This window comes from Arachis duranensis, chromosome 6 (assembly GCF_000817695.3).
Source record: "Arachis duranensis cultivar V14167 chromosome 6, aradu.V14167.gnm2.J7QH, whole genome shotgun sequence".
Lineage (NCBI taxonomy): Eukaryota > Viridiplantae > Streptophyta > Magnoliopsida > Fabales > Fabaceae > Arachis > Arachis duranensis.
The window spans coordinates 26,372,256-26,380,900 of record NC_029777.3 but is presented as its reverse complement, the minus strand read 5'-3'; the positions used below and the strand labels follow the sequence as shown (position 1 = coordinate 26,380,900).

The window sequence follows — 8,645 nt, the reverse complement described above, 5'->3', positions numbered from 1 at the left end:
TACTTTTTGTTCTCTGAATGAATGCTTGAACAGTGCATATTTTTGATCTTGTTGTTTATGAATGTTAAAATTGTTGCCTCTTGAAAGAATGATGAACAAGAGAAATGTTATTGATGATCTGAAAAATCATGAAATTGATTCTTGAAGCAAGAAAAAGCAGTGAAAAAGCAAAGGCTTGCGAAAAAAAAGTGTGGAAAAAAATATAGAAAGAAAAAGAAAAAGCAAGCAAAAAAAGACAATAGCCCTTAAAACCAAAAGGCAAGGGCAAAAAGGATCCAAGGCTTTGAGCATCAATGGATAGGAGGGCCCAAGGAAATAAAATCCAGGCCTAAGTGGCTAAATCAAGCTGTCCCTAACCATGTGCTTGTGGCATGAAGGTCCAAGTGAAAAGCTTGAGATTGAGTGGTTAAAGTCGTGATCCAAAACAAAAAGAGTGTGCTTAAGAGCTCTGGACACCTCTAACTGGGGACTCTAGAAAAGCTGAGTCACAATCTGAAAAGGTTCACACAGTCATGTGTCTGTGGCATTTATGTATCCGGTGTTAATACTGGAAAACAAAGTGCTTAGGGCCACGGCCAAGACTCATAAAAGTAGCTGTGTTCAAGAATCAACATACTGAACTAGGAGAATCAATAACACTATCTGAAATTCTAAGTTCCCATAGATGCCAATCATTCTAAACTTCAAAGGAAAAAGTGAGATGCCAAAACTGTTCAGAAGCAAAAAGCTACAAGTCCTACTAATCTAATTAGAATTAATATTCATTGATATTTTGAGATTTATAGTATATTCTCTTCTTTTTATCCTATTTGATTTTCAGTTGCTTGGGGACAAGCAAAAATTTAAGTTTGGTGTTGTGATGAACGGATAATTATACGCTTTTTGGCATTGTTTTTAGGTAGTTTTTAATATGATCTAGTTAGTTTTAGGGATGTTTTCATTAGTTTTTATGCTAAATTCACATTTCTGGACTTTACTATGAGTTTGTGTGTTATTCTGTGATTTCAGATATTTTCTGGCTGAAATTGAGGGACCTGAGCAAAACTCTGATAAGAAGGCTGACAAAGGACTGTTGATGCTGTTGGATTCTGACATCCCTACACTCGAATTGGATTTTCTGGAGCTACAGAACTCCAAATGGCGCGCTCTCAACGCCGTTGGAAAGTATACATCCAGAGCTTTCCGGCAATATATAATAGTCCATACTTTATTCAAGATTAGATGACGTAAACTGGCGCTCAACGCCAGTTCCATGCTGCATTCTGGAGTCAAACGCCAGAAGCACGTCACGAACCAAAGTTGAACGCCAAAAACACGTTACAACTTGGCGTTCAACTCCAAGAGAAGCCTCAGCTTGTGTAAAGCTCAAGCTCAGCCCAAGCACACACCAAATGGGCCCCAGAAGTGGATTTCTGCATCAATTACTTACTTCTGTAAACCCTAGTAGCTAGTCTAGTATAAATATGACTTTTTACTATCATATTAGACATCCTGGATTGTATATTTTGATCCTGTGATCGTGTTTATGGGGGCTGGCCATTCGGCCATGCCTGGACCCCTTTCACTTATGTATTTTCAATGGTGGAGTTTCTACAAACAATAGATTAAGGGTGTGGAGCTCTGCTGTACCTCAAGTTTTAATGCAATTATTACTATTTTCTATTCAATTCAATTTATTCCTGTTCTAAGATACCATTCGTACTTCAACCTGATGGATGTGATGATCTGTGACACTCATTATAATTCATCCTTATGAAGGCGTGCCTGACAACCACTTCCGTTCTACAAGCGAGAGCTAGAGTGTGTATCTCTTGAATTCCTGATGCACAACGCATGGTTGCCCCTCGCCTGACAACCGAGCCTTCCATTCCCTGAGATCAGAGTCTTCGTGGTATAAGCTAGAATTGATGGCGGCATTCATGAGAATCCGGAAAGTCTAAACCTTGTCTGTGGTATTCCGAGTAGGATTCTGGGATTGAATGACTGTGACGAGCTTCAAACTTGTGATTGTTGGGCGTGATGACAAATGCAAAAGAATCAAGGGATTCTATTCCAACATGATCAAGAACCGACAGATGATTAGCTGTGCCATGACAGAGCATTTAGACCTTTTTCACTGAGAGGATGGGATGTAGCCATTGACAACAGTGATGCCTTACATACAGCTTGCCATAGAAAGGAGTAAGAAGGATTGGATGAAAGTAGTAGGAAAGCAGAGATTCAGAAGGAACACAGCACCTCCATACAATTATCTGAAATTCCCACCATTGAATTACATGAGTAACTCTATCTTTATTTCCTGCTTGTTTATTATTAATATTCGAAAACTCCATCACCAATTATTATCTACCTGACTGAGATTTACAAGATGACCATAGCTTTCTTCATATCAACAATTTCTGTGGGATCGACCCTTACTCACGTAAGGTTTATTACTTGGACGACCCAGTACACTTGCTGGTTAGTTGTGCGGATTTGTGACAAAGTGTGATTCATGTTTGAGAGCACCAAGTCTTTGGAGCCATTGTTGATTATCACAATTTCGCCCACCAGAACTTAAATATCCCAAAGAGGTGTTGAGTTGCTCCTAATAGTTGTGTGGAGGAAAATGCATCCCTTAAGGCATCTCAGGGATTTCTTGATGAGGGACTTCCTCATGCTCTTGTTGAGATCCACGAGTGGGCTCTCTTATTTGCTCCATCCTCTTTTTAGTGATGGGCTTGTCCTCTTTAATGAAGATGTCTTCCTCTATGACAATTCCAGCCAAATTGCATAGGTGACAGATGACACGAGGGAAGGCTAACCTTGCTAAAGTGGAAGGTTTGTCAACAACCTTGTATAGTTCTAGAGGTATAATCTCATGAACTTCCACTTCCTCTCTAATCATGATGCTATGGATCATGATAGCCCAATCTACAGTCACTTCAGATCGGTTGCTAGTAGGAATGATGGAGCGTTGGATGAACTCTAGCCATCCTCTAGCCACGGGCTTAAGGTCATGCCTTCTCAATTGAACCGGCTTGCCTTTGGATTCTTTTTTCCACTGAGCTCCTTCTGCATATATGTCCATGAGGACTTAGTCCAACCTTTGATCAAAGTTGACCCTTCTAGTAGGGGCGTGCATCTCCTTGCACCATAGGCAAATTGAATGCCAACCTTATATTTTCCGGACTTAAATCTAAGTATTTCCCCCGAACCATTGTGAGCCAATTCTTTGGGTTCGGGTTTACACTTTGATCATGGTTCTTGGTGATCCATGCGTTAGCATAGAACTCTTGAACCATTAAGATTCTGACTTGTTGAATGGGATTGGTGAGAACTTCCCAACCTCTTCTTTGGATCTCATGTTGGATCTCCGGATACTCATTTTTCTTGAGCATGAAAGGAACCTCAGGGATCACTTGCTTCTTGGCCATAATTTCATAGAAGTGGTCTTGATGGACCTTTGAGATGAATCTCTCCATCTCTCATGACTCGGAGGTGGAAACTTTTGCCTTCCCTTTTATCTTTCTAAAGGTTTTTCTGGCCTTAGGTGCCATAAATGGTTATGGAAAAACAAAAAGCAACACTTTTTTCACACCAAACTTAAAATGTTTGCTCGTCCTCGAGCAAAAGAAGAAAGAAGGGAGGAGAAGAAAAAGAAAATAGAGGAGATGGAGATGTGTGAGTGGTTCGGCCAAGGGGGAAAGAAGTGTTTATGATGTGTGAAAATGAAGGAGGGATGAGGGATTTATATAGAGGTGTAGAGAGGGGTAGGGTTCGTGTATTAGGGTTGGGTTTGGGAGGGAAAATTTTTTTGAATTATGAATGGTGGGGTAGATGGGGTTAGAGTGGGTGGATGTGAGTGGTGAAGGGGTGATGGGGAAGAGAGATGGAGGTGATTGGTGAGGGGTATTTGGGGAAGGGTGGTATGGGGAGGTGTGAAGAAGAAAGAGAGTGAGTTGAGGTAGGTGGGGATCCTGTGGGGTCTACAGATCCTGAGGTGTCAAGGATTTCTCATCCCTACACCATTTTGGCGTGTAAACGCCCTCCTAGTGCCAATCCTGGTGGTAAACGCCAGGTTGCTACCCATTTCTGGCATTTAACGCCAGCTTTTCTTCCCTTTCTAGCGTTGAACGCCAACTTGGTGCCCTTTTCTGGCGTTAAATGCCAGTCTGGTGCCCTTTTCTGGCGTTAAACGCCCAGAATGGTGCCAAACTGGGCGTTTAATGCCCATTATGCTACCCTTATTGGTGTTTAAATGCCAGTAAGCTCCTCCTCCAGGGTGTGCTATTTTTAATGCTATTTTTGAGTTTGCTTTGATTTTTGTAGTTGTTTTTGTGACTCCACATGATCATCAACCTAAAAAAAACATAAATAACAATGGAAATTTGACATATATAAATAAAAATTGGGGTTGCCTCCCAACAAGCGCTTCTTTAATGTCAATAACTTGACAGTGAGCTCTCATGGAGCTTCACAAATGTTCAGAGCATGGTTGGGGCCTCTCAACACCAAACTTAGAGTTTGAATGTGGGGGTTCTGTTTGACTCTATATAGAGAGAAGCTTTTCATGCTTCTTCTCCATGTGTACAGAAGAAGATCCTTGAGTCTTAAACACAAGGTAATCCTCATTCACTTGAAGGACCAACTCTCCTCTGTCAACATCAATCACAACTTTTACTGTGGCTAGGAAGGGTCTGCCAAGGATGATGGATTCATCCTCATCCTTCCTAGTGTCTAGGATTATGAAGTCAGCGAGGATGTAAAGGTCTTCAACCTTTACCAAGACATCCTCTACAAGTCCATAAGCCTGTTTCTTTGATTTGTCTACCATCTCTAGTGAGATTCTTGCAGCTTATACCTCAAAGATTCCCAGTTTCTCCATTACAGAGAGTGGCATGAGGTTTACACTTGATCTCAGGTCACACAGAGCCTTCTCAAAGGTCATGGTGCCAATGGTATAAGGTATTAAGAACCTTCCAGGGTCCGGTTTCTTTTGAGGTATCTTTAGCTGAGCCAATGCACTTAGTTCATTGATGAGCAAGGGGGATTCATCCTCCCAAGTCTCTTTACCAAATAACTTGGCATTCAGCTTCATGATTGCTCTAAGGTACTTAGTAACTTGCTCTTCAGTAATGTCTTCATCTTCTTCAGAGGAAGAATACTCATCAGAGCTCATGAATGGCAGAAGTAGGTTCAATGGAATCTCTATGGTCTCTGTATGAGCCTCAGATTCCCTTGGTTCCTCAAAGGGGACACCCTAGTGGTCAGTGGACGTCCCGTGAGGTCTTCCTCACTGGGAATCACTGCCTTTCCCTCCTCCACAGGTTCGGCCATGTTGGACGTGGTTATGGCCTTGCACTCTCTCTTGGGATTTTCTTTTGTATTGCTTGGGAGAGTGTTAGAAGGAGTTTCAGTAACTCTCTTACTCAGCTGACCCACTTGTGCCTCCAAATTTCTAATGGAGGATCTTGTTTCAATCATGAAACTTAGTGTGGTCTTAGATAGATCAGAGACTATGGTTGCTAAGCCAGAATGATTCTACTCAGAGTTCTCTGTCTGTTGCTGAGAAGATGATAGGAAAGGTTTGCTATTGCCAAACCTATTTCTCCCACCATTATTGTTGTTGAATCCTTGTTGAGGCTTCTGTTGATCCTTCCATGAGAAATTTGGGTGATTTCTCCAAGAAGAATTGTAGGTGTTTCCATAGAGTTCTCCCATGTAATTTACCTCTTCCATTGCAGGATTCTCAGCGTTATAAGCTTCTCCTTCAGAGGAGGCTTCTTTAGCACTGCCAGATGCAGCTTGCAATCCAGTCAGATTCTGAGAAATTATATTGACTTGTTGAGTCAATATTTTTTTCTGAGCCAATATGGCATTCAGAGTATCAATCTCAAGAACTCCTTTCTTCTGAGTTGTCCCATTGTTCATAGGATTTCTTTCAGAAGTGTACATGAACTGGTTATTTGCAACCATTTCAATGAGTTCCTGAGCTTATGCAGGCGTTTTCTTTAGATGAATAGATCCCCCTATAGAATGGTCCAATGACATCTTGGATAACTCAGACAGACCATCATAGAAGATACCTATAATGCTCCATTCTGAAAGCATTCAGAAGGACACCTTCTGATCAATTGCTTGTATCTTTCCCAAGCTTCATAGAGGGATTCACCTTCCTTCTGTTTGAAGGTTTGAACTTCCACTCTAAGCTTACTTATCTTTTGAGGTGGAAAGAATTTAGCTAAGAAGGCATTGACCAGCTTTTCCCAAGAGTTCAGGCTGTCTCTAGGTTGTGAGTTCAACCATATACTAGCTCTGTCTCTTACAGCAAAAGGGAAGAGCATGAGTCTGTAGACCTCGGGATCAACTCTGTTGGTCTTAACAGTGTCACAGATTTGCAAGAATTCAGCCAAGAACTAATGAGGATCTTCTAATGAAAGTCCATGAAACTTAAAATTCTGTTGCATTAGAGAAACTAATTGAGGCTTAAGCTCAAAGTTGTTTGCTCCATTGGCAGGAATAGAGATGCTTCTCCCATAGAAGTTGGGAGTTGGTGCAGTAAAGTCACCAAGAACCTTCCTTGCATTGTTGGCATTGTTGTTATTTTCGGCTGCCATGTCTTCTTCTTTTTCGAAGATTTCTGTTAGGTCCTCTCCATAGAGTTGTGCTTTAGCTTCTCTTAGCTTTCTCTTTAGAGTCCTTTCAGGTTCAGGATCAGCTTCAACAAGAATTCCTTTATCTTTGTTCCTACTCATATGAAAGAGAAGAAAACAAAGAAAGTAAGGAATCATCTATGTCACAGTATAGAGATTCCTTGATGTGTCAGAGGAAAAGAAGAATAGAAGGATGAGGTAGAGAATTCGAACTTATTAAGAGGGAGAGAGTCCGAATTGCTAATAGAGGAGAAGTGTTAGTCTTTAAATAGAAAGAGATGAGAGAGGGAGTTTTCGAAAATTAAAAAGATTTTTGAAAAAGTGGTTAGTGATTTTCGAAAAAGATAAGAAATAGTGATTAGTTGAAAAAGATTTGAAAATAATTTTAAAAAGATAAGAAGGTAGAAAAAGAAAGTTTGAAATCAAATTAAAAGAGATATGATTGAAAAAAAATTGATTTTAAAAAGATATGATTTTGAAAAGATGTGATTGAAAAGATATGATTGAAGAAAATTTGATTTTTTTTTTAAAAATATATGATTGAAAAGATATGGTTGAAAAAGATTTGATTTTTAAAATTGATGACTTGACTAACAAGAAATTAAAAGATATGATTCTAAAATTCAAATATTGAACCTTTCTTAACAAGAAAGTAACAAACTTGAAATTTTTGAATCACAACATTAATTGTTAGCAAGGATTTTTGAAAATATTAAAAGAAAAATGAAAAAGATTTAATTTTGAAAAAGATATGATTGATATCAAAAAGATAAGATTTTGAAAAATTAGCTTTAAAACTTGAAAAATTGAAAAAGATATGATTTGAAAACAAAATTTCCTCCTTGGTGCTATCCTGGCGTTAAACGCCCAGAATGGGATCCATTCTAGCGTTTAACGCCCACTTGACTACCTTTTTGGGCATTAAACGCCCAGCAAGGTATCCTGGCTGGCGTTTAAACGCCAGAAATCCTTCTTCACTAGGCATTTTGAACGCCCAGCTTTTTCTCTGTGATTCTTCTGCTGTATGTTCTGAATCTTCAATTCTCTGTATTATTGACTTGAAAAAGACATAAATTTTTTTTTGAAATTTTTGTTTAAGAAAAGAAAAACATGCAAGACAGCAAACTTAGAAATTTTTGTACTAGAGACACTAACAATTTGAGAATGCATATGAAAAACAACAAAAGACACAAAATAGAAGAATTTAAATATCAGAACAAGGAAGATCATCAAGAACAACTTGAAGATCAATGAAGAACACCATGCATGTATTTTCGAAAAATTCAAGAATGATAAAAACATGCAATTGACACCAAACTTAAAAATTGACTCTAGACTCAAACAAGAAACACAAAATATTTTTGATTTTATGATTTTAAAGTTTTTTTGTAATTTTTTGAAAAAAAATTTGAAAAAGAAAATAAGAAGCTCAAAAATTTTTAATAAAAATTCCAGGAATCACGCAATGTTAGTCTAAAGCTTCAATCTAAAAAGATTAGACATGGTCAGCCAAGCTTCAGCAAGACATTACATACAACAGCCAAATTGATGGGAACCAACTAGCTCCTGTGATGATAGAGGCATCATCTGAAACTCTAGAATTCATTCTTAAAAATTCTGAAGAAGAAAATAAAAAGAAAAATACCTAATCTAAGCAACAAGATGAACCGTCAGTTGTCCAAACTCAAACAATCCCCGACAACGGCACCAAAACTTGGTACACGAAATCGTGATACACAACTTCGTGCAGCAGACCAGCAAGTGCACTGGGTCGTCCAAGTAAGACCTTACGTGAGTAAGGGTTGATCCCATGGAGATTGTCGGCTTGAAGCAAGCTATGGTCATCTTGTAAATCTCAGTCAGGCAGATTCAAATGGATATGGGGTTTTGATAATTGAAAAATGAAATAGAACAGAAAATAGGATAGAAATACTTATGCAATTCATTGGTGGGAATTTCAGATAAGCGTATGAAGATGCTTTGTTCCCTCTGAACCTCTGCTTTCCTATT

At 39.0% G+C, this 8,645-nt stretch overlaps 1 non-coding gene across 1 annotated transcript; it reads left to right on the top strand.

The window, feature by feature from the left end:
- Positions 1 to 6,087: 6,087 nt before the first annotated feature.
- LOC127740229 (small nucleolar RNA R71) lies at positions 6,088 to 6,194 on the top strand. The gene has a single exon (XR_008000910.1). It is a non-coding gene; the product is annotated as a small nucleolar RNA R71 (small nucleolar RNA).
- The last annotated feature ends 2,451 nt before the right edge of the window (positions 6,195 to 8,645 follow it).